This window comes from Pogona vitticeps, chromosome 5 (assembly GCF_051106095.1).
Source record: "Pogona vitticeps strain Pit_001003342236 chromosome 5, PviZW2.1, whole genome shotgun sequence".
In the NCBI taxonomy this organism is placed as follows: Eukaryota; Metazoa; Chordata; class Lepidosauria; order Squamata; family Agamidae; genus Pogona; species Pogona vitticeps.
Window position 1 is genome coordinate 153259293 of NC_135787.1, and position 27560 is coordinate 153286852.

The 27560-nt window shown below is 41.7% G+C and overlaps 1 protein-coding gene across 7 annotated transcripts in view; it reads right to left on the bottom strand.

Annotated features, from left to right (window-relative positions):
• Positions 1-27274, bottom strand: part of MGAT4C (MGAT4 family member C) — a 435723-nt gene extending 408449 nt beyond the window's left edge. For all 7 annotated transcript variants that reach the window (XM_078394812.1, XM_073000301.2, XM_078394807.1 and 4 more), the window contains exon 1: positions 26759-27274. The gene's annotated coding sequence lies outside the window, so the exon portion shown is untranslated. The remainder of the gene's footprint in view (positions 1-26758) is intronic.
• Between the last annotated feature and the right edge of the window lie 286 nt (positions 27275-27560).

Sequence of the window (27560 nt, forward strand, 5' to 3'; positions counted from 1 at the left end):
TTGCAGCATAGAGGCTTCTGTGATTTTGTTACCGGCCAAATCTGGGTTCTAAGATTCTCTGGCAAGGAATCAGGCATAGATGCAAACAGATGAACCAAAGGCCCAATTTTATTTGAATAGCAGGAAAGAAAAGGTCAGCTGGGACTTCTCTTAAAAGCAGAGAAGATCCCAAGAATACAGTGTACTTATGTTTTATAATAATACAAAGAGCCATAAAAGGTTAAGATTCTATGGGTCAACTTTGCCCCAGCTTATGATCCAGTCCTTCATTGGGTAATTGATGCCAACTAAGCTAAACTATTGGTTATAGGTAAAAATGCATAGTGTGCCCCATCTTCCCTTGACCTATGCCAATGATGTACCTGGGATGCGCCTGAAAGCCTGGGGGTATAGTATCCCCTTATCTATTGATATATTTATGTGTTGCCTTCCTGGGCCTCAGACATAACCTTCAATACTGTGCTTCGCTTGTGTATATTATTGGTTATTTCCCTCCTACAAGCATTCCAAAGATGGGCCATCTGCTATACCAAAAGGATGAATAGCCGGGGAAGAAGAGTTGCATTGTTATTCTATGCCAGCCATAAATGCCTTTGAGCTAGGTATGAATGTTTCAGGGTCAAAATCTTCAGGGACCTGGTGAGGCCTGGTCTTTCTCTCTGTGCTGTCAATTGACTAATTCTAAAATAGAGTTTTAGATTCCCTTGGTATCAGTTTAACCCGCAGCGCCACCCCTGCGCTGTGGGTTATTCACCCACAGCAAAAAATATTCCCCACTGAATATTTTACTTCACAGTTATAATTGTCAGTGTCTTCCATGCTGGCTGGGGGTTCTGGGAATTGTTTTACCCCTTCACAGAAAACTCAGAGAGGATGTGAAAACAGAAAAGGGCCCATATAGGAAGTGGAAGGAAGATCACAGGTAGCAAAAAATTACAGGGATGGCATTAGAAAAGCAAAAGCTGAAAATGAGTTGAAGTTAGCAAGAGATGCTAAAAGCAACAAAAAAGCATGTATTGTATGCATGTCAGGTATGTGCATAGCCAAAGACAGCGAAAAGAAACAGTGGTTCAACTTCTCCATAGAGATGGAAAATTATAGTAGACAACAAAGAAAAGACAGATATGCTCACTTCCTACTTCAGCTCAGTTTTCTCTTGAAAGATATTCTATGGCCCTCCATGGAAATGTGAAGTACAATTGGAGGGGACAGGACTGCAGCTTGAATAAATACAGTAAATAAACAAACAAACAGTTAAGAAATAATGGTTGTTGTGGGTTTTTGGGCTCTTTGGCCATGTACTGAAGGTTGTTCTTCCTAACATTTTGCCAGTCTCTGTGGCCGGCATTTTCAGAGGACATCTCTAATTCAAATAGTGTTTACCAGTGATTGTTTCTCAAAACAGGAAGAGACAACAAGTGAGGTACCACAAAGTTTAGTTCTGGGCTTGATGCTCTTTAATATTTTTATTAAAGACTTGTATGACTGTGTGCAGGGAATGCTTATTGGATTTGAGGATGACACAAAATTGGTTTGAATAGTTAATAGCCTGAATGATAGAATTAAAATTCAAAGAGAACTTGTCAGGCTTGAGCAATAGGTTGAAAACAATATAATGAAATTTAACAGGAATAAGTGCAAAGTTTTATACCTGGGGGAGGGAACTAAGCACACAGTTACACAATGGGGGAAACTTGGGTCAATAATCCTAAAAGTGAGAAGGATCTTAGATCACAAGCTGAATGTGAAACAACAGTGCAATGTGGCTGCAAAAAAGGCAAATGCTATTTTATGCTGTGCTAACAGAAGTACAGTGGAACCTCTACTTAAGAACGTCCCTACTTAAGAACGATCTAACTTAAGAACAGCTTCGTTTGCTAAAATTTTGCTTCTACTTGAGAACGGAGCTCCAAGATAAGAATGGGGGAAAAAAACTTTCCTGCCCTTTTTTTAGCCTTAGGTCATCTTAGGTTTTAAAAAAATTCTCCCCCTAGCGATAGAGTATGGATTAACTGGCTTTGCATTAGTTCCTATGGGAACTAATACTTCAACGTACGAACATGCCTCTACACAAGAACAAAAAACAGCCAGAACGGATTAACCAGTTTTCAGTGCATTCCTATGGGAGATTTTGCTTCAACTTAAGAACGTTTCATCTTAAGAACACCATTCCAATACAGATGAAGTTCTTAAGTAGAGGTTCCACTGTATAGTCTCCAGATCCCATAACAAACTAGTCCCCTTCTATTTAGCACTGGTTAGGCCGCATCTAGGGCTTTGTATTTTTCTTTGACAACTGAACATTTGTTCATGCTCAAAGTGAACCTTTGAAAGCTGTGGAGCGTTGTATAGACAGATGGGGAAGAACCTTGAGAAAGGATAGAAGAAAGATGTAATAAATCAGTGCATTTAGAGAATAAGATACAATTACCCAGAATTCACTCTGCTCTGCTCTATCCTGTACCCCACAATCCACCTCATTATTAATTTATACAATTATTTATTAGACACCCCAGATCAAAATTTTTCCCAAATGCAACAAATATAAACCCACATTAATACTGAGGGAAAGCCTGCCTGAAGAGAAAGGTCTTTGCCTGCTTGTGGAAGGACACTAAAGACGGGGCCAGCCAAGCTTCCTGTGGAAGGAAGCTCCAAAGTCTGGGAGCAGTGATAGAGAATGACTCTCCTCTGTACCCACCAAATGCATCTGTGACAGGTAAAAAATAATCATTTTGAAAAATTGGCAGAATTCACAAATCAAATATTTAAAAACTTCTAAACTGGGAGAAAGTGAAACTGATATAATCATGACATAACAGCTCCACTTTTACCAGTTACACTGATCTCCCCTCAATATTCGTTTGTTGTTATGTACTGTCAAATCAGAACCAAGTTAGATAGGGCTTTCAACCTAAGAGGGTTTTCAAGATAAGTGAGGTACTTAAGGAGTGGCTTTACCAATTCTACCCTCAGTGAGGTTGTGATCACACAAACCACATGTTGCCTTCCTGTCCCCCACTGAGTTCATATAATAAATTAGCAATCACATGATGCACAGCCATTAGTGAATCATTTACCCGACAAGCTTGCTAACTGCTCATCATTTCTTGCTCAGCCTGAGGCTTCTACATTTTTGTTGAAGTTCTTTAAAAAATAAACTGTCATGTTGCTATGTGCGTGAATAATCTTATTGCAACTTTTTCGAAGTGCTGTCACCACGGATCTCCTTTTTAAATGTTTGTAATTTAAAAAACAATTCCACAGCATTTCTGTCAATATGTTGGTAAACTTCTTTCAAATAGTCTCAACAAGAAGCTCTAGACACTTATTGAACTGGATCTTCAGTGGTGGGAGGGTAATTCATTGACAGGGATGCATTGTTTCCTGAGGTGCCAGAGACACAGACAAAAGGAAACCGTCATGGAACCATTCCTGACATATCCATGCATCGTTAAAAAAGGGGTTCATTTGATTTATTTATTTGTTATTTAAATTATTTAACATATATGCCACCCACGCTACCCAAAGGTCTCTGGTTGGCTTACAACAATTAAAATACAATAAAAATACAATAAAAAGATAAAACAATTAAAATACAATTAAAATAGATACTCTAAAAATTGCCATCAGGACCTACAGTTGATATTATTTCAATTAAAAGTCTTCTGGAACAGGAAGGTTTTGACCTGGCGCCAAAATGTCATCAGACGAATCTCAGTCGGGAGAGTGTTCCATAGTCTGGGGGCAGCTGCTGAAAAGGCCCTTTGTCTACAAGCCATCCCTCTTACCTCCTTGAGGGACGGCTCTTTCAAAAGGGGCCCCTAGCTAGATCTTAGGCTCATATGGAAGGAGACTGTCCTTCAGGTATCCAGTGCCCAAGCCGTTTAGGGCTTTATATGTCAAAACAAGCACTTTGAATTGGGCTCGAGCAGCAACTGGTAACCAATATAATTTAATCAGAATTAGCTTGATGTGTTCCCTAGAGGCCCCACCACTCACCAGCCACGCAGCTCAATTCTGGACCAGTTGAAATTGCCGGACCGTCTTCAAAGGCAGCTACATGTAGAGCGCGTTGCAATAATCTATACGAGATGCTACCAGTGCATGTGTAAATGTCACGAGACTCTGCTCATCCAGGTAGAGCCATAGCTGGTACAATTTCTGCTGCTGAAGGAAGGTGCCCCTGGCCACCGAGTCCACCTGGGCTTCCAGAGTTAGCCTGGGGTCCAGGAGCACCCCCAGGCTGTGGACCCTGTCCCTTGGGGGGAGTGTAACCCCATTCAGGGCAGGGAAATGGCCCTCCAGCCTGTCCGGCAAAGAACCCAATTACAGCACTTTCATCTTCTCTGGATTGAATTTCAATTTATTAACCTTAATTCAATCCATTATCAGGTCCAGATACGAGTTCAGCACAGAAACTACCTCACCTCGATTGGTGGAAAATGAGAGGTAGAGCTGAATGTCATCAGCATATTGCTAACTCCTCAGCCCAAACCTCCTGATGACCTCTCCCAGTGGTTTCATGTAGATGTTGAACAGCATGGGGGACAGTATTGAGCCCTGAGGAACTCCATGACATAAATGTCATGGGACAGAGCAACTGTCCCCCAGCATGATCAGCCAGGAAGGAGCGGAACCACCATAAAACAGTGCCCCCAACTCCCAACCTATCCAGCCTATCCAGAAGGACACCATGGTCGATGGTGTCAGAAGCCGCTGAGAGGTCCAGGAGTATCAACAGGGTCACACTCCCCTTGTCACTCTCCCGGCAAAGGACATTGTACAGGGCGACCAAGGCAGTCTCCGTACCAAAACCTGGTCTGAAACCCGATTGAAATGGATCCAGAAAATTTGTTTCATCCACCAGCGCCTGGAGTTGCCTAGCCACAACCTGCTCCAACACTTTGCCCAAATAAGGGAGGTTCACTACTGGTCATTAGTTAACCAACAGCCTTGGGTCCAGGTTAGACTTTTTAAGGAGTGGCCGAATTACCGCCTGTTTCAAGGTGGTAGGGACCATTCCCTCTCTCACAGAAGCATTCAGGGCCTCCTGGACCCAGATGCGAACCCCCCAGCAGATCTTCCAATTAGCCAAGATGGGTCAAGCAAAGTGGTGGTAGAACAGACAGATCCAAGCACCCTGTCCACATCCTCAGGTCTCAACAATTGAAACTCATCCATTAATATTTGACCTAAGCACGGCACACTGGACATCCTCTGATTTTGCAGTAACGGTGGAGTCCAACCCACTGTGAATCTGAGCAATTTTTCCCTCAAAATGAATGGCAAACTCATCACAGTAAACTGATGAGCAGTCGGGGAACTCCGCCAGTTTTTCTTGTTGAAGAAGATCCCGGACCACCTGAAACAGCTCTGCTGGACAACATTCTGAGGAAGCAATACGGCTGGAGAAATATTGCCATTTCGCCAGCCATATTACCATGAAATAGGCCCAATAATGGGCTCTAAGTCATGTTCAATCGGATTCCCAGCGGCATTTGCTCCACCTGCGCTCCAGCCGTCCCCTTCTTGGGTTGCACTGCCCAAGAAGAATAACAATCCAGCACCGATATAGGCAAGTTTTGCTAGCCTTCTAAACTTTTCCCTTTAAGTACTCTTTCAAGATGACTAATCACTCTTGATGCAGGTTGCAGAATGTTAGTGCTAGTGCTAGTTTGCTAGTGCTATGCCAGAATCTATTATCTTGTTTCCTGAAACATTTCAGTTGTTATCTTCTTCTACCATATATAGTTTATATTTAAGACAACTAGACCTTGCTGGTTCTAGAACTGATACTCTTTGCTCAGATGCTGTTGCCAATGTACAGTAATTATTTCTATCTTGCTGTTGACTTTTATATCTAGTTCGCAGATTACCATTATGAGCTGTGATCCTCAGGATAGGTCCTCTGTCTATCTACCACTTCTTTTGTTTTTCTCCTCTTTAACCTTTTTGATATAAATTCAGGATCCCTGTATGCTCAAACAAAAATATTTGGGTTTATTTTCTTCTAAATAAACATTCCTTTCTAACACAATAACCCAGTCATAGGCTGCTCCAAGCTCCTTAAAAAGAATTCGGGTGATCACCATGAGCTGCACTTTTGTGACATATCCATGCTGTACACATATTTTCTGCATACAACTGCAATCTCCCCCCTACCCAGTTTTTGCATCTTTTTCTGTATTCTGGGCACTGTTGCTGTCCCTGTCTCCAGCGTGTGCCACATCAGCTGTTCACAGTGTCGGAGGATTCTGACTTCCGTGCTGTTGCCTTCAATTTTTGATGACAGTGTTCTATTTTAAGTTTGAGACCACTCTCGTGATTTGTACCTATAACATACAGCTTCCCTTGTGATTCTAGCTGTGATTGCTTTAGCAAATGTTAATGCTTCATCTCTCTGCAGAATTTTCCTAAGGCTTCTTGTCTTGCATGCCAATGTTATATATGCAGGCAACAGGTGCCAATCTTTATCTGTTTTCAGCATGAGAGGTAAAAAGGCTTGCTTTGTAAACATTGAAGCACAGCTAACAGGATTTGGAGGTCTTGGGGTGTTGGCTGAAGTCTCAGGAGCCTGCAGATAAATTGACACTTGAATATCTCCCCAAGAGCCCTACAGAACTTTATAGACCTCCTGGAAAAAAAAAACCATCATAAGCCACTGTTCATCACAGCTCCTACATCAGCAGCAGCCTGATGATGTAGACAAGACCCTTGGAGAGGTGAAGGCTACCATATGTCTGCTGGACTCTTGCCCTTATTAAAACTGCTTGAAAGAGACTGGTCAAGTGGATGGGAGGTGTGGTGAGTGCCTCCTTGCAACAAGGTAGGATCCTACCATACCTAAAGGAGGCAATAGCAAGGCTGTTGTTGAAAAAGCCCACCTTAGATCCCACAGTACTGAATAATTACCAACCTGTCTCTAATATTCCATTCTTGGGCAAGGTATTGGAGCAGATTGTGGCTTCTCAGCTCCAGAGGTTTCTGGATGAAACAGATGAACAAAATCCATTTCAATCTGGCTTCAGGTCTGGTTGTGGAACAGATACTGTTCTGGTTGCCTTAGTGGATGACCTACGGCAGGAATTGGACATGGGGACTATTAGTTCTCCTGGACCTTTTAACAGCTTTCAATATTGTATACCATGGGAGTCTTCTGGCCTGTCTCTCTGGTATGGGACTTGGAGGCACTGTTTTATAGTAGCTGGATTACCACAACACATCATATGTGGGGCTGCCTACGGAAAATGTCAGGAAACTTCAGTGGGTCCATAATACAGCAGCCAGATTGCTAACTGGGGCTGGCCACATGGATCACTTGACCCCTCTGTTAGGGCTGCTCCACTGGGTGCTGATCCATTTCCAAGTTGAATTCAGAATGCTAGTTCTAACCTATAAAGCATTAAATAGCTTTATGAACTTGCTCGAGTGTTAAGATAATCAGGAGAGATCTTTCTCTCAGTTCCACCATCTTTACAGGTACGTTTGGTGGGGACATGGGAGAGGGCCTTCTCTGTTGCTGCTCCCAGGCTTTCATGCTTCTTCCCATGGGAGGCCAGCTTGGCCCCATCTCTGTTGTCCTGCAAGCAGCTTCTCTTCAGACAAGCTTTCCCTGAGCTGCCGAATCGACTGTTGCACCTTACTGCTTTGAATGTGTTTGAGTGTTGCTAATGATTCTTTCTTATGGTATTTGTTTGATCCTTTTGTATTTCTATACTCACTGTTATTACTGTTAAATACTCAAGAGAGAAGAACCAACCTGTGGGGCCTTGGATTAAAAATACTGTATATGAAAACTAAACTTAAGTTGTATGCAAATATGTAAGTAAAAAATGAATAAATAAATGTATGTTGCAAGCTTTTAGTTATAAGTTAGACGAGAACTTGAATCATATTTGAATCCAAAAACAAAGGAGCTTATAGCCTAAAAGGGCACATTTAAAAGCAGAAGACAGAGAATGCATATCTAAAACACCAGAGTTCTAAAGAATTAAAATAGATTAAAGAAAATAACTTTCTGAGCCTCTAAGCATATCAATAACACACACAAAATGGTTCTAAATGGAAAGGGGTCAAGAAAGGGAGAAAAAGTACACAGGGTTGCCAGGTCTAAAGAAGTCTCAAATAATCGCTATGCTTCTAGGAATCTCCAGGCCGGAAGGTGCTGGAGGAGGAGAAAGTTTGCCTTTATTCTATATGGCAGTTTTAATGTTGAATCTGACTGGCCAGCTTATTGAGTTGGCGTACCTGGTGGCAAAGCCAACAATTGGGAGTTCATTTCTCCACTGTGCCTCCTAGGAGAAGAGCAATCCCGTGTAGCCTTAGGCAAGCTGCAGAGTCCCAGAGCACCACCAGAATGTGAGCATGGTAAACCACTCCTAAGTACTTCTGGGCACCTTAATTCAAAAAGGATGTTGACAACCTGGAACGTGTCCAGAGGAGGGTGACTAAAATGGTTAAATGTCTGGAAACAATGTCCTATGAGAAGCGGCTTAAAGAAGGTTGAGAGGGGACATGATAGTCACGTTTAAATATTTGAAATGATGTTATGATGAGGAGGGGACAGGTTTGTTTTCCAGGGCTCCAGAGACTAGGACACAGAGCAATGGTTTCAAACTACAGGAAAAGAGATTCCATCTGAACATTAGGAAGAACTTCCTGATGGTCAGAGCTATCAAGCAGTGGAATAGGCTGCCTTGAAGGGTGGTGGCGTCTCCTTCTTTGGAGGTGCTTAAGTAGAGGCTGGATGGCCATCTGCTGGGAGTACTTTGATGGATGTTCCCACATGGCGGGGGGTTGGACTGGATGGCCTCAGTGGTTTCCTCCAACTCTATGACTCTGTGCTTAGCTGGTAATCCAGCCAAGGGTCAATTTAAATCAGAATCTACTTGATGGCATGAAATTATTATTTATTTAATGTCTGGATGCTCATCTTCTCCCCAGTTCCATGTGGTGCTTAGTCTCATTGGCTCAGCAACTATGTGTGTGCAGGGGTACATATAATGTTTACTTAGGTAATATTGTTTATTTATTATACATCTATAATATTCATATCCTTCCTTTCACCTCAAGAGGACCCAAGGCATCTTACAATATTAAAACAAACAATAAAAGTAGAAGAGAATGGAGAAAATCCCCACAGCAAAAAAGAAAAAGTGTAGGGGAAAGCATATAAATAGAACCAGAGCAGGTAATTGGAAATCTACAATCTCTCTCTTTCTCTCATTATCTCTTGCTTGGTCACTCTCTCTCTCTCTTGCTCTCTGACATACACACACAGAGAGACACAAACACGTTTGCCACTATTACACAAGGTCCACCTTCTGTGATATCATAAGTGTCCACACTGTAATATTATAAAGGTCTCCTTCTTAGTCTCATATTTAACTCCTGAAATTTCAGGGACTTGGCAACCGTAACAGTCTGAATTTCGAAAAGGATCAGAACGTTGAATTTTAAGATCCTGTGGGTAAAAATGCATCTTTATGTTTTCTGTAACAACTTGCGGATGTTTTGACATAGCAAACTGCTACTAATTTTCTGTGCGTCTCCTCTGTCCAGCTCAATCTGTATATTTATAAGTAAACTCATCTCAAAACATCACTAAACCACCAGAGTGTTATGTCCTTACTAAGAAAATAACCTTGTAAGAGATTACACTGGAATTTCTTTCCATTCAAAGAACAGAAAATGCCAAACTCAACTCTATTTACATCCCAAACTGCACAATTGTCTCAGAAACAGCCCTAAATCACTAAACATTTTCTATTTCTTTAACACTTTCATTGAAAATAACTTTTTGAAGGTGTTTTTGGTTTGGTTTGGTTTGGTTTTTTTTTTTTTTTTTTTTTGGCACATGACATATGAGAAACCTGACAGTTGTTCTATCCAGACCACACCTAGTTAGCTTATTAATCAGGATATCATGGGGCACTTTGTCAAATGGAGCATTGCCACTGTTAGTTGGTATGGGTTTTTAACCATTTTCTATGCTAACACAATTCTGATTTTACAACCTTTAATGTGCAAGCAAGCATTCACATAGATATGTTACAACAGGTATAGTTATGATTAGATAATTCTCATTCCATGGTAAATCGCATGCATTGTGTAACATTTCAGATTGTTGTTGTTTTTTTCTGCTCTCACCATGGTCCACAATAGCTCCAAAATCCTATTCCAATGAAACAAATATCTTCATCAACAAAATAGCTAAAACAGAAAATCAGGATTTACATCAGCTTAGTTCCACTGAAGTCAAGCTTCAAACACCAGCAGTCACTTGTCTGAGCCACTTTGGACTTTGGCATGTATATCTGCCAGAATGTTCGCTGCTGGATAGTCATGTCGTAAGTGCTGGAATAATCAGCAGATGCTGCTTTGTGTTTGCTTAAACTTAGCCTAAATATGTATCAAAAACATACTGTATTAAGCTAAAACAGAATTTTCTTAAAGGCAATCATTTGTTTCTTTATCAGGTTCAAAGCCTTTTGCCAAGAAGAGTTGTACATTAAAAAATATATCATACCATGCCATATCACGTCATACCAATAAAACACAACTTTCTAAATGTATGCAGAATCAGACCTATGCCTAAGATTCTGTTCACACAGTGACATGTTTCTAGGGAGCCTGCTAGCATGGTAAGAATATAGCTGTACTTATGTTTTCTGGCAACTAGTACCATGTTTCCCCAAAAATAAGACAGGGTCTTATATTATTTTTTGCTCCGAAAAAAGCAGTAGGGCTTATTTTCAGGGGATATTTTATTTTTTTCATGTACAACAATCTACATTTATTCAAATATAGTCATGTTATCTTCTTCTGGTTGCTGCACAGTGGTGGAGGGCGGGCTTTCACTTAACTGGGACTTATTTTGGGGGTAGGGCTCATATTACGAGCATCCTGAAAAATCATACTAGGGGTTATTTTCAGGTTAGGTCTTATTTTCAGGGAAACAGGGTATGTAGCAGCATATTGTTGTGGCTTATGTAGAGAACACATTCCTTTGAAGCAAAAATTGCCCAGTTCAATCCATGCCATATCCAGGTTGGATGTGTTATGCTGCTATCTGTATAGCACGAAATTCTTTCTGACCTTAGGTAATTTGAATTATATGACTTATATGAATGGAGTAGCTGTATTCTCTCTACTAAAGCAAGACCAGGAGTGGACTGTGATAATAAATGCTTAATGTCCAACCTTTTAGAGTAAAGATGAAAAAGAATACTAAAAGAATCATGGTGACGAAGTATAATTTAAACAACATTCCTGATGAATTTGAAATCTACATAGATAACAGAATTGTATTACTAAATTCAATGACCATGAAACAGAAGAACTATGGATTGAAACCAGAGGTATTCTTAGGGAAGAATGCAAAAAGCCAATGTCTGTAGTTACAAGAATGGAAAAACCTAGATGGATGACAGAAGAAACACTTAAAATTGTAAAGAAGCAACAGTAAAAGGTGACAGAAATAGGGTCAGAACCCTGAATGCAGTTTTTCAGTGACTACCACATAGAGAACTATTACAATAACCAGTACAAAGAAACAGAAGAGAAAAACAAAGTGGGAAAAATGACAGATTTCTTCCAGAAGAGTCAAGAAATCAAAGGGAAATGTAAGCATAGATTAGGAATGCTGACTGAGCAACAGGGAAGCACACGATCTAACCAGGAGAAAATAAAGAGAACGTGGTGACAGTATACTGAAGACCTATACAGAAGAAATAAAAGAATGACAAACTCCTTCGAAAAGGAATCCTGTGATTAACAGCCTGTCTGAAATGGACTCACCTGTTTTCTCCTCACTGCAGGAGCTTCTTTGACTCACCTACCTGCTGTGTTATCCACAGGGTCAGGAATTACTGTATGCTGGATATCACAGCATAAGGTTAAATCTTCCAACCCTGTGTGAAGGATTTTTCATGGAGCGGAAGACCTCCATGCAGTAGAAGAGATGCCAAATGCACTTCAGCCACCCTAGTTCTTTGTACCTAAAGCTGAATCAAATCCTATCTTATAACTCTGGTTTATTAAGTACGATTTAGCAAATTAAGCTCTTTGGTTTTAATTGTAAAAGCAGAATAGAATTTAATAACAATGCAAAACTGAAACAGAATGGAAAAATGAGGTCCTGCATATCCCTATACAGAGTTAAGGAAAACAATTTTCTGTGGCCCTGAAGAGTAGTTGCCACTCATTGTAAACTAGCTTTCCCTAACTGAGTACCCTTCCAATGTGCACCTCCCATTATTCCAGCCAGGATGACCATGCAGAGATGAAATGGACCTCTGTAAGCCAACAGTCTCGATCCAATGCAACGCAGCTTCCTATGTTAAAGAATTAATCATGACATTATTATTATATTTTCTTTAATCTATCTGTTTACAAAATGAAGTGGTTGAAACTTGTAGTATCTTCTGTTTTGCTTTGTCTCCTACAGTGAAACAGAAGCTAGTGTTCACCTTTTTAAACAATAGGCCAGCTTCCTTGCCCATTACATTTTCCCATTATTTTTCCCAAGGTTTACAGGTAATCAGAACGTTAAGTTGTTGTTTAAAATGCTATACATGAAGAAAGCTTATTTTAGGAGGTTTACAGGTAATATTGGACATCTAAGAAGAAATTTCTCTTCCACATGCTAAAGTGTAAGTAAAACAGCAATCCCTCTATGATGCAGCCTCAGCTTCTATTAACTTCATGACTACTAACGCTTGTCAGTTAAGCTATAAACATGTAATATTAAAGAGAAGAAATGTGAACCTTGATATATGTACTTCTACAGAAATGAACCTAAATCAGCAGCTCATGTTTTAAAAATAAAAGGGTTGTATCATTATATCTTGTATTTATTCACTTAAATAGAATGTTAAGAAGGGGGGGGGGAATTGCATTAAGCTGCAAAAGTGATTTAAAGAACCACAACAATAAAGGGTCAATATGCATTGAAATTCTCATTCACATTATCTGAAATAAGGGGTCCCAATTTTTAACGTACAGAATCATGACTCTTTTGAGAACCTTGGCTACTTCATATGGAAAATAAAGATTCCACTGTCTCTTTAGAATTACTGGGGTGGAGGGAATTATAATTAAAACTGTCCACTCCATGCTCAAGTTCCCAACTTTTCTAATTACAGTGGTGCCTCGCTAGACAGTTACCCCGCATGACAGCTACGCAAGACAGCTATTTAAACAGCTGATTGGCGGTTTGCAAAGCGGCTTTCCTATGGCCGATGTTCGCTAGAAAATAACGATTCTTCCCCATTGGAATGCATTAAACAGGTTTCAATGCATTCCAATAGGGAAATGCTTTTTGCTAGACAATGATTTCTCTAAACAGCGATTTCAGTGGAATGGATTATCATCACCTAGCGAGGCACCACTGTACATCCTCCCATCCAAGTATTTTTATAATAATCCACAAATTGAGGCAACTCTCTATACCAGTCTTTCTCAACCTGGGGGTTGTGATCCTGAAGGGGGTCACAGAGTGTTTTCAGGGGGGGGGTGTCACATGTTTTCTTATATATATGTAGCCCTTGTTAAATAATTTCTTCCTTGACCTTTCAGAGCCAGATACTGTATTAAATGTGTATGTGTATGTATAAGACAGGCCCTTTGGAGGAGAAAGAAGCCCCTGTGTTCTGAGAAGGGATGATTTTGCCACATTAATAATGCCTTTTTATGCAAATATTGTCTTTGCGTGGGGGTTCTCATCTCAAAAAAGGCTGGGAACTACTGTTCTGTACAATTGATAAAGCAGACTGCTGTCCTGAAAGGCTATGCCAAGTAAGATTTGTTAAGCTTTAAGGTGCCACCAGGTTGCCAAAATGCATTTTTTTCACTGTTAACCAACGAACACAGCTACTCCACTGAAAGTTTTGAAAGTTCTTGTCTTTCTATTTTGGTCTCTCTTCCTCAAATGGCCAGTGTCCACTTGTGAAGCTTCATCTGCATAGAGCGAATGTCATCATTATGCATCAGATGGTTGCTTATTAAAGGGTTCCTTTCTCAGTCTTTGAGTGCATTCAACTTCATCTCATTGTACATGAATCACATGCATCCCAACATTGAAATTTCTAATAGTTGTTGTGGGTTTTTCGGGCTCCTTGGCCGTATTCTGAAGGTTGTTCTTCCTGACATTTCGCCAGTCTCTGTGGCCGGCATCTTCAGAGGACTGGAGAAGGAACTCTGTCCATGCTCTGTTGGTGTTTGTTGGATAGTATTTATAGCTGTGGGAACGGCTTTTTGTCTTTTTTCAGGAGATAGGGTGATTAGCATGTTTTTGTTTTGATGAGGGAGGGGGGAGAGGGGGAGAGGGAGAGATTATTTATTTATTTATTCTATTTATACCCCGCCTATCTGGTCATTTTGACCACTCTGTCACTGTGGTTGATGGGTGTCGTCAGCTGGTCCTTTTTGTTGTGAAATGGTCTCTGGCCCTTGTGGATGTGTAAGAGTTCATTGACCTTTTGCAGGTTGTATTTTTCAGAATGGGCCGCCAGGTCGGGTCTAGTTTCAGGCGTTCTTCTTTCCTGTTGAAGTTTTGTTTATGTTTATGTTTATGTTGAAATTTCTACTTAGCAGCAATCTGATGCTGCAGACCACATCATTGCCTCTATGCAGGTGAAGCTCTTCAAGAGGATACAACAATGTATATGCTAAAGCAAGTGCCAGTCCTAACTCATATTTTATTGCTACCTCTCCTCGGTATGGATTACTTCTAAAACCCTGTGACAAACCCAGACCTACTGGGATATGTCACACAGTTACACTAAGCTGCCACCAACCATTCCCTATAAGAAGTCACACAGACCAGGGATGGATTTTTAAACAATAAAAGAATAAGGTTTATTTAAATACACACACAGGGATAATAAAAATAATCAGGTGAATAGATAAAGTAACGTGGCTTAGTTTCACTCATACAAGCATACAGTTTGGTTCACACAGAACCCTTAACTTAAAGCACAGACCCTGAACCTATCAGTTCTGGCTAACCAACAGACACCTGAACCTATCAGGTTGGTACTCTGACACACAGTAGTACCCTGTCTGACACACAGACTCCCACAACAGCTTCTTCTTCCCAGCTGCTGCTTCGTCACAACCCAGTGTCTCACAGTGTCTCTTCTCTCACCACACAGGCATCACATATTTATACAATACAGCCCCTCCTCCTGATGTCCCGCCTTCCACTCCCCATAGGATGGAACTTTCCCTCCAAACCCATGACAGACAGGTAACATCAGTGCTGTATGTAACACCTCCCCTCTTTATAAGTTGTTTTGTAGGGGGAAAGCTAACGTGCTTTTCACCAAAAAACAACCTTGATAAAACACACAACAACAGTTATACATACCATATTATACTTACTCATACTTACATTCTAAGTTAAACCATAGCAAATAGGCATTTAAACATTTACCATATACAATACATCCATTTACCTTTATTCATACAAACCAAATTCAAAAAAAACAGGTACATTTAACTTTTGTCATCATTATATACACATAGTCCATGTTCTTTCGCCGTCTTCATTCTTCAGGTCTTCTTGATAAGGCGTCAGCAACACAGTTCACTGACCCTCTGACCACCTTCACTTCAAAGTCATAGTCCTGTAGGTTTAAAGCCCACCTCATAAGTTTGCTATTGTGGCTTTTCATTGTCTTTAACCATTGCAATGGTGAATGGTCAGTACACAGAATAAAATGTCTTCCCCAGATGTAAGGCTTGGCCTTCTGGATCGCGTAGACTATGGCCAAACACTCCTTCTCCACGGTTGCCAAATGTCTCTCACCTTTTTGAAGTTTCCTACTCAGGTAGGACACTGGATGCTGGTCACCATTCTCATCCTCCTGGCACAGAACTGCTCCTACCCCGCTGTTAGACGCATCGGTGTAGATGATGAACTCCCGGTCGAAGTCTGGAGCCCGCAGTACAGGATAGTTGATTAACGCCTCCTTCAACCTCTGGAACGCCGCCTCACAGTCGCTGGTCCACGGGATGCGGTCATCAGCCTTCTTCCTCGTCAGATCGGTCAGCGGAGCCGCAATCTCGCTAAACCTCGGGATGAACTTTCTGTAGTAGCCCACCAACCCAAGAAATGATTTGACTTTTTTCTTGGTGTTGGGTCTAGGCCAATCACGAACAGCTTCTATTTTGGCCTCCAGGGGTTTTATCACTCCTCCCCCTACCATGTGACCCAAGTATTTTATTTCTGGGCTACCCAGCTGACACTTGCTGGCCTTTACTGTTAGCCCTGCTGCACTTAACCTCTGCAGCACTAACTCCAGGTGTATCAGGTGATCTTCCCAGGTATTACTGAAGATCCCTATGTCGTCAATGTAGGCCACTGTAAAGTCACTGAGCCCTGCCAAGGTCTGGTCCATCAGCCTTTGGAATGTGGCTGGTGCATTTCTGAGACCAAAGCTCAGGACTCGAAACTCATAGAGACCAAAAGGGCTGCAAAAGGCAGTCTTTTCTTGATCCCTGGGATCAATTCTTAATTGCCAATATCCCTTTACCAGGTCCAATGATGAGATGAACCGACAACCCCCTATGGTTTCAATCAGGTTGTCTAGCCTGGGCATTGGGTAGGCATCAGGAGTGGTTACACGGTTTAATTTCCTGTAATCGACACAAAACCTAATGCTCCCATCAGGCTTGTCCACAAGGACTATCGGAGAGGACCAAGGGCTAGAAGAGGGGACGATTATGTTCTCCCTCAGCATCTCGTCCAGCTCCTTCCGCACCTTGTCCCTATAGGGTCCCGTTACTCGGTATGGGGATACTGCCTGCGGGGGTGCATCCCCTGTGTGGATCCGATGCATCACTCCCTTCACTATCCCCGGCTTGTTGGAAAACACCTGGTGATATTTACTAAGCAGCATTTTTAGTTCTTGCTGCTGGTCTTGGGTGAGTGCAGGACTGATCTTTACCTCCTCTGGGTTGTATTTTACTTCCCCTCTACCCTCCCAGAAGGGTAATTCAGCTTCCTCACTCTCAGCTGCTTTTATCGCGAATAAAACCCTCTGTTCCCCTCTGTAGTAGGGTTTCAGGGCATTCACATGAACCACCCTCCTTGCTTGGTTCTCCTCCTGCTCTATTAGGTAGTTCAGGTCTGACATCTTGGAAATGACCCTATATGGTCCTGCCCATTTTAGCTGCAGTTTATTCTCCCTGCAGGGCCTAAGCCAAAGCACTTCCTCCCCTGGGTCAAAGTGCCTCTCTCTAGCTTTGTGGTCATACCATGTTTTCTGTCTGACCTTCTGAGCTTGCAGATTTTCTGCTGCCAGCTCTAGATTTCTCCTTAGGTCATTCATCAAGGTGTCTATGTAAGTCACAACGTCTTGTGGGTCATCCTGGGAGATCTGCTCCCAATCTTGCTTGATCAAATTAAGGGGCCCTTTCACCCCTAAGTGTGCAGCAAACATGTCAGAGTGACCCCTTTGTAAGATCATGGGGCGATACTTTTCAGGTACCACCAGCTGACTTCTGATCCCATCTCCCCCTTTTGAGATATTCCTCAGGGTTTCTCTATATAAAATCCCCTTTTCCTCCAGAAATCTCACTGGGGTTTCAGGTGTTAGCTGGGCGTCAGTCACCTGTTCAAAACACTTTTGGAGAGTGGCGTCTGCCTTTTGCTCCTGTCCAAATCTGCTGTCTGTGGTTAAGGTTTCTACCACAGCTTCTGAACTCCCCTCTGCTTCCGTCTCTGGCTCATCATTACCCCCCTGAACTGTCCCTGTGGTGGCTTGTGAGCGTGTAATCACTAGCACCCGTTTCACATGTTCAGCCAGGTCATTTCCCACGAGCACGGCTGCTGGCAGAGTCGATGAAATCGCTAGCCGCCAAACTCCCCTCCAGCCTTGAAAGTTCACAGGTACCTCCGTGACTGGCAGAGAGATTACCTGCCCCTCAATCCCTGCCACCTTCATGCTCTCATTTGGGATTATAAACTCCCGAGGAATAATATCTGGATGGCATAGAGTTACCTGGGAACAAGTGTCCCGCAGCCCCCTATACTGACGGTCAAGTATTCCTACGTCCACCCCTGCTGTCTCAAACAACTGAGAATCTGTTTTTACCAGCAAGCAGCGCTTTACCTCCACAAGAGGACCATTTTCCTCAGCCTGATCAGCAGCGGTAGCTGTTCCAGACTGAGTAGCCATGGCAACAGGCTCCCTCAGTGACACTGAGCCTTGCTCTTTCTGGACACAGAACACAGCTTTTGGCTTGGTCCCACTAGACTCCTGAGGCACCATTCCTTTTAGCTGCTTTAATTTCTCACAATCTGAGATTAGATGACCCTTTCCCTGACAGAAATAGCATTTTCTGGTGTATTTTGATTCTCTCTCATCTTGTTTTGGTTTTCCCTCCAAAATCTGAGGTCTTAGTTTCATGTCTGAGGGCTTCCCTTCACCATGGGCCCCTCCCCCTTGCTGGCTTTTCCCTGGTCCCTGAGAGTACTTGCTGTAGGTTTCTTTAGGTTTACCTACAGATTTCCCCTCACCCAAGGGCTTTCTTATTTGGGAAATAAAATCTGCGATCTCTGCGGCTGCTGCCACAGACCTCGGTTTCCTTTCCCTCACCTGGAATTTCAATTCCCCCTGCAGGACTGAATAGAACTGTTCCAGTGCTATCAAATCTTTAAGCTGCTCATAGGTCTCTGTCCCTTCCTGCGATAGCCATTTCTCAAGCAGCCTCACCAATTGGGCCCCCACTTGGGTAAAAGTCTGTTCTGGTTTTTTGGTGAGGGACCTGAATCTTTGTCTCAGCTGCTCTGCATTTATCCCATGTCTGGCAAACACCAGTTTTTTAAACTCTGCAAAATCTTTCATCAGTTCCTCAGGCATCTCGGCATAAACCTCAGCCAGGCTACCACTGATTAAAGACCGCATGATGGTCATCTTCTCAGTTTCCCTCACTGAGAAGTCCACAAACGCTCTTTCCACTAAGGAAAAGAACACCTCAGGACAATCTCCCTTGTGGTACACAGGGAATTTCTTCAGGTCAGCCTTAGACAATTGGCCTCCCTCAGAATCCCTATTGTTATTATTGTTCTGGTTCATCAGTTCCAGTTTTCTTAATTCAAACGCCATTTTCTCTCTCTCCAATCTTTCCTCCCTCTCCATTCTCTCTCTCTCTAATTCAAATTGCCGCTGTTTCTCTCTTTCCCTTTCCTCCATTTCCCTCACCCTCAGTTCATGCTGTTGGGCTATGAGTATTTTTCTAAGTTCTGGGTTCTGCTCTCCTGTGCTGTCACCCTGCATTGAGCCAAATTCATCCTCAGAACCTTGGTCAATCTGGGGGTCTCTCACTTCACTCATTTCTGCTACTTGGCTTCGAGTCAAGGGCATAACCCCCCCTCAGAACAGGCTGCTTTAAAAGTCAAGCCTCAAAATAAAACGACCACTTTTTTTCCTTTTGCCTCAGAACCAGCTTTCCCTAGAGATTGCTGCTGTTCTTCAGCACTAAACTTGCAACAGTATCGAGTCAGAGCCTACCCCCCTCTGCTGGGCCTCCCAGCTGGCAAGCTAGATCACTGTTACTACGCAGTTTTGCCTCAGCTTTTTCCCGCCAAAACTAGGCTGCCTCAGAGCACCTTAATCTAAGTCTCCCCAGTTGGCACGTTCTTCTACTAGCGCACCTCCCCGTGAGGTACACCTAGAAGATTACCTACGCGCCTCAGACTGTCCCTGACTAGACCCCCCTTGCTCTGGGCACACTTGCCAAGGCTTTGCTGGACCGCTGGACAACTGGACCAGTCGTATCCCACACGCTGGACACCAATCAATGTGACAAACCCAGACCTACTGGGATATGTCACACAGTTACACTAAGCTGCCACCAACCATTCCCTATAAGAAGTCACACAGACCAGGGATGGATTTTTAAACAATAAAAGAATAAGGTTTATTTAAATACACACACAGGGATAATAAAAATAATCAGGTGAATAGATAAAGTAACGTGGCTTAGTTTCACTCATACAAGCATACAGTTTGGTTCACACAGAACCCTTAACTTAAAGCACAGACCCTGAACCTATCAGTTCTGGCTAACCAACAGACACCTGAACCTATCAGGTTGGTACTCTGACACACAGTAGTACCCTGTCTGACACACAGACTCCCACAACAGCTTCTTCTTCCCAGCTGCTGCTTCGTCACAACCCAGTGTCTCACAGTGTCTCTTCTCTCACCACACAGGCATCACATATTTATACAATACAGCCCCTCCTCCTGATGTCCCGCCTTCCACTCCCCATAGGATGGAACTTTCCCTCCAAACCCATGACAGACAGGTAACATCAGTGCTGTATGTAACAAACCCCACCTTCCACTATCTGATATTTTCTTTCACCACTATGAGCGAAATTGTATTAGGGAATGAGATTCACTGCAGAGCTTGATAAATGTTACTTTTTTGGGCCACAGTATCCAGAATTCTTCAGTAAGATTAGTCACTGACCATTGTGCCTGGAGGATTCAGGGAGCTATAGTTCAAAACATTAACAGAACCTTCATATACAGTACTTTACCATCCTTCTCCTTTTCCTTTCTTGTTTTTCCCTGCTCTTCCATTTTTCAGTATAGCTTTCTCTCCTAACTAATCTCCTAGTCAAATTCCCAGAAGTTTGTGGAAGAGAAAATGTATTTTGATTTGTTTATATATATAGCACTGGTGGGGAAGCTCAGTAAGGTGCATAATAACAGAGTTTAAGAAAAGTTTCTCTCTTTTTGGACAACAATTCCTAGAATCTTCTATGGGAGGTGTAGTTCAAAATAGCAAGCATTGCATAATATTAACAGGAATCCTGTTGGTGCAAATTACACCACGGATTTCCAGTGATGTCATCAGTCATGCCATGGCCATTTCAGGAAATTATTACTATTACTATTACTATTACTATTACTATTACTATTACTATTACTATTACTATTACTATTTATTTATTTATATATATGCCGCCCACTCTACCCAGAAGTCTCTGGGCGGCTTACAACAATTGAAATTCAATACAATAAGAGATAAAATGATTAAAATACAATTAAAGTACAATTAAAATTGCTATCAGGACCCACAGTTGATGTTATTTCAAATTAAAAACTTCCCATTCCCCCTTTTAGGCTTCAGTCATGGGGAAGCCTCCAGAAACTAGGAATGGAAAAATAATAGGGGATTAGTTAAATTCAGAAAAATGTAGCGTCAACAAAGACCACCACCTTAAGTATTACTATTTAATAAGGTACTAGCAGCTTTTACCCTGCCATGCAGGAGTATTTAACTTTTTTAACCCCTCATCCCCATTCCTATGGCTTCACTGCTATCTATGCACATTTGTAGACAGATTTACAAAACAGATTTCAGCTGTCTGCAAACCAGCTAAGCCAAGCTTTCTCCAAAATTGCAATATTCACCTACAAATTGTGAGAGGATGAGTCTGTAATTTATACCTCCATAAGATCCTGTCTTATGGAGTTGCTGACCTTGAGCCAGACATCCTGGAGAGCGAAGTCAAGTGGGCCTTAGAAAGCCTGGCTAACAACAAGGCCAGTGGAGGTGATGGCATTCCAGTTGAACTATTTAAAATCTTGAAAGATGATGCTGTTAATGTGCTACATTCAATATGCCAGCAAGTTTGGAAAACTCAACAGTGGCCAGAGGATTGGAAAAGATCAGTCTACATCCCAATCCCGAAGAAAGGCAGTGCCAAAGAATGCTCCAACTACCGTACAATTGCACTCATTTCGCACGCTAGCAAGGTTATGCTCAAAATCCTACAAGGTAGGCTTCAGCAGTATGTGGACCGAGAACTCCCAGAAGTACAAGCTGGATTCCGAAGAGGCAGAGGAACTCGAGACCAAATTGCTAACTTGCGCTGGATTATGGAGAAAGCCAGAGAGTTCCAGAAAAATATCTACTTCTGCTTCATTGACTATGCGAAAGCCTTTGACTGTGTGGACCACAGCAAACTATGGCAAGTTCTTAAAGAAATGGGAGTGCCTGACCACTTTATCTGTCTCCTGAGAAACCTATATGTGGGACAGGAAGCAACAGTTAGAACTGGTCATGGAACAACTGAGTGGTTCAAAATTGGGAAAGGAGTACGGCAAGGCTGTATATTGTCCCCCAGCTTATTTAACTTATATGCAGAATACATCATGCGGAAGGCTGGACTGGAAGAAACCCAAGCCGGAATTAAGATTGCCGGAAGAAATATCAACAACCTCCGATATGCAGATGATACCACTCTGATGGCAGAAAGTGAGGAGGAATTAAAGAACCTTGTAATGAGAGTGAAAGAGGAGAGTGCAAAAAACGGTCTGAAACTCAACATCAAAAAAACTAAGATCATGGCCACTGGTCCCATCACCTCCTGGGAAATAGAAGGGGAAGATATGGAGGCAGTGTCAAATTTTATCTTCCTGGGCTCCATGATCACTGCAGATGGAGACAGCAGCCCTGAAATTAAAAGGCGCCTTCTTCTTGGGAGGAAAGCGATGACAAATCTGGACAGCATCTTGAAAAGCAGAGACATCACCTTGCCAACAAAAGTCCGAATAGTCAAAGCTATGGTTTTTCCTGTCGTGATGTATGGAAGTGAGAGCTGGACCATAAAGAAAGCAGACCGCCGAAGAATTGATGCCTTTGAATTGTGGTGCTGGAGGAGGCTCTTGAGAATCCCCTGGACTGCAAGGAGAACAAACCTATCAGTTCTAAAGGAAATCAACCCTGAATGCTCACTGGAAGGACAGATCCTGAAGCTGAGGCTCCAGTACTTTGGCCATCTAATGAGAAGAAAAGACTCCCTGGAAAAGACCCTGATGTTGGGAAAGTGTGATGGCAAGAGGAGAAGGGGACGACCGAGGATGAGATGGCTGGACAGTGTCTGCGAAGCAACCAACATGAACCTGACACAACTCCGGGAGGCAGTAGAAGACAGGAGGGCCTGGCGTGCTCTGGTCCATGGGGTCACGAAGAGTCGGACACGACTAAACGACTAAACACTAAACACAAGATCCTGTCAAACTGTCAACAGCTTCGCTCAATTGCTAATCACATGGAAAGTCATCATTCTTTCAAAGCAATTGGCCAAACTGGTATCTGCATGTTTCACTTTATATTGCAGTATCTATAAGGCTTAGAGACTTTTTAAAAAAATACTTGGAATTTGGGCTAGCAAAATCCTAATACTAAAGAGGCATTGTATGGGAAGCTTGGTGAAACTCAGCCAGCCAGTAATAGGGTAGCCCTACATACTGGCAGTCTTAGGGAGGAAAGCATGTCCTATTTCACTGTGGGATAAGATCCCCTGCTTCAGTCATGAGCCCCCAGTACTTTCCCCATTAGATGACTTCACGATCTAGTTCAATATGCTCTATATTCATGGGTTGCTACTTTCCAAGGTTTCAGACAAGATTCCTTTCTAAACTGCAGATTCTAGAGACTGAACTTTTTGCATGAATCTGTTTTGCCAACGAGTTTTGGCTCTTCCCCAAAGATTCACTCGGGTCATAGTATGGCTGAAGAAAGAAGTGGTAACTGAAAACTAACACAACATGTCACATTTGAGTGAAATAAGAATCTAACAGGACAATTTCAGTTAACAGCAATACTGCTTGAACTTAGATGTTATGGAACCAAGATCAGCAAATATGAATAAGCTCATCTGCTCTGATTCTGATATGATCCCTAGAAGCAAGAAATGAATCATACACTCGGTGGGACATATGTTACATCCTTTACACAATTGTATCACTTCAGGACCCATGTGGTGCTTTCTTTTTCACAGTAACAGCAGCTTTAAAATCTCCTAGGAGGTAGAAAATATACCTCGGGGGGAAAACCTTAACCCTGAAATATCCATGTAAACATAGGGCACTGCCCTGTAGTCTCAAAATATTTATCAGTTTTGCCCAATGCGGTCTACTCTGAAGGAAGCAACGCAATCAGCATTGCTAATTAATCTTTTACATGATCTGCCACTTTTAACTGAGGCTGTCAGTGAACAGGGAATCGTGATCTTGGAAAAATGTTTCATTAAATGGATGACTCGCTGGAATGTTGAGAAATTCTTGTCCTAGTAAAGTATGATACAAAATTTTGAATGTTATTAAGACAAATGTGTATAATATATCTAGATCCCATAAAATCATATCATTGCTGCTCAGTTAGGTATGGTTTTAATATATTGTTATACCCATTCTTCTTGAAAGTAATATTCTGAACTCTAGTTGTGATGTTATATGTATCTGCTGATAAAATATCTGAAATATGCTTAGACTATGAGATGAAAAGATATTGTCAGCAACTCAATGTTGTGAAAAATGCCCACACCCTTGTTAGTTAATGCAGTAACTAGACAACCATGAATACAAGCAGCTCTCCTTTATTAAAAAGCACTTTTGCAAAAGTGGGTGTCCTAATTAGTTAGGCACACCCATCAATACAGGTAGCATGATATTTATCTCCTATTCCCGGCTGCATGTCCCCTCCCTTGTTTCCTCATTGATAAATACTCCAAGGTGTACAGCCTATCCAGCGCACCTAAACTGATCACAGGAAGTCCCGCCTCTGTTTACATCTCCCACTCCTCTCTTTACCTAGACCCCAGACACTTATTTATTTCTATCCTTATTTGGTGGATGTTCCCTTTTCCTAACCTCCCTGGGGTCATTCTAACTGACCCATTAAGTTCCTTCATTATTACCTAGGCCTACTCGCTCAATCTTGTTGTCAGTTCAATAGGGTACCTCCCTTATTTGTACTTTCCTCTTATAATTTCTCATGACTTCTCTAAATTCCTTATGTTGGCTAAATAATTAACAAAGAGTATATCTTATTTTACCATGACCATTTACTCAAGCATACTGTCCTTGGAGAGACTTGCAAAAGCAGCATTTTCCTTCTTGCTTTTCTCCCAAAGTACTGAATTGTCCTCAGCTTTGCTGAAGGTCCAACTGACCATTTATGAAAGAATGTCCACCTTCTGAAAAATGCATGTCCCTTTAAGAGATAAGTTTAAATGAACTATATTGTGCATTTTTGCTTTTTCTCGCTAGTGTTCCATTTTCATGCAAGAGCAACTTAATACTTTTTTCCATATGAGTCCTGTGAGAGATTCTGATTGTTGTTTTATTAGCAGAACAAAACTCTCCAAAATGTTGGGACAAAATTAGACAGAAATCATCCCTATGTGTCCTGATTCCACCTGAGGATGGGTGAGAAGACATCGTTTACAGAGAAGCAGGAGGAGAAGATGACAGGAAAATCAGAAATGATAGTGTCTTGGAACAGTTTGGTCCAAAGTAATATTTGCGACAAGATCTTTGATCTCACTGGACACAAGATACACCTTAGAAGAAGACTGGATAGAAAATCACTTCTTTTCTTTGGTTCATCTAAAAGTTCTAGTGATAAAGCATATCTATATAGAACTTAGAAGTCCAGCACATTACCTTCCTTTTTTGTGATTATTTCTCAAATGTTAAATAGTTATCAGAAGTGGATACTTCAAGAAGTTTGCCTGATGTTTCCATCTGAGACATGTGTTGTTAAACCTCCTGCACCTTATTTCTCAGTGCCCCTTCCGTTCACCCACAATGGCATTGTTATGAGCAGATGAGACAGCAACACAGCTAGCATGTGTCATCTTACAGCTAGGTGACTCCTCTCGTGAAAGTATGAAAAGCTCCTGAAATGACCTCTTTAGTCATGGAGTTGAGAGGCATGGCAGCAGTGTGCTGAGGGAAAAGGAACTCCAGTATGATACGTAACCATAGAGGATCATTTTTAAAAGAGGGGAATATCAGTGCATCATGTTAAATGTATGGTTCCCTTCAGGTTTCAATTCATGCTTCCCCCCCCCCTCACTGCTCAAATCTTAGCATGGACCCTCACACCAGACAGTAGCATGACATGAAGAATGATTTCTGGATTCAACAACCTCTTTTTGAATATGTCCTCAGGTGTCATTTCCAGCAGTCTGATACCTGAAACAATTTGAATGTTGAGTTCTCGATCACATGATCTTTGATACTCATCTAAAGAAAAACAGTCCGGCACCAGTTTGAGATGCACAGAACTTTAAATGTGTTTGGCTACTTCCATGGGTGTTTAATTTATTCATTTCACTGATATGTATAATATTTTTGTTTCATCAGATGATTCCAAAATGAGGAATGCCAGATACCATTCACACCTGTCTTATTGGGTGGATATGGGTCGATCTGTAATACTGACGAGACAACATATAATAAATTACAAGATACTAAATAGTAAGGGAAGTTTGAGAGCTTCTCAGCATGAAAACATTTTACCATTTTGTGAAATCAGCCAGTTTCAGCCACCATGAATGGATGACTCCACTGCTTTCCACAAATATATTTTGTCAATTGCTATTCCATGTTTCACAAAATAATGAAAATACCCAGGGCAAGCAGTGTTAACTCCATTCATACACACTGCTAATGCTTGTGCTTGTGTATGTGTGTGTATGTGTCTGAGTATGTGTGTTTGCTGACAGATCACATGCAGATCCTGTAGAAGCTACAGACCAATAGTAAGCAGTTCAGAGTATTTTACCTGCAACCATGCTGCAATAAAGTGCCATCATCATTCAATCGATAAAGGTTACTTACTTAACATTTTCTGTAACATATTTGGACTGCAAACCCATTAGATCATTTTCTGATTTAAAAAACATGGCTAATGAATGGAGAGAACAACTACGTACCTTCACGAAGAACCTGCCCGATAACAATAATCCATTAGGAGACTGACAGTATCCTCTGATCTATTGCCTGCAAAACAGGGACTTGATGGAGAGTTTCATTCCTTCTGCTCAGTACTCCAGAAGAAAATCAGCACAATTTGAATATTTCTTTGGCTGTCACACCTCTCAAGATCCCTGGCTGCCTTCTGTTCCCCAGAGGACAACAATCTGGTGTTCCTGGGTGCATACAGCAGTGAAGATAAATGGAAAAAGCTGGAGATAAATTAGGGATGGCTAAGTTAAAATTGTCTCTGCTCCCGACTCTTTCTCTCGTCTGCAGTCTGAAAGTCTGTTTTGCTGTGAAAAAGCTAGATGGCAGGCTGCCTCAGTGAGTTCTTAAGCTACAGAGAGCATTTTCAATGTAGAATTTCCCCCCATTATCCAGCTAATGTGACTGAAGCTAGGTCTAGTTTTAAAAGTGTCTGCTGGAAAGAAATTCATTTCTCTGCTGCTTTCTTTCAAAGCTACAGGTTAAAATGTATGGTGCTGGGCTATAATTTTCTATCTGAATAGCACATGACAACTTTTGGGTAAGAAACGATAGCTAATATATTGTTATACCTTTGTTCAATTGCATCTCTGTAGAAAAATTCTACTGTTGCCTCAAAGCACATATTTTATGCTCCCCATTTTCTGTTCCTCAGCTTTGTTTTCCAGCACACCTATGTGGATCTTACTCACGATTATTGAATAGTTATTTTTCCAATGCTTTTCCCCCCCAAAATGATTCTGTTATATTGTATCCCAAATGAATCCAGAAATA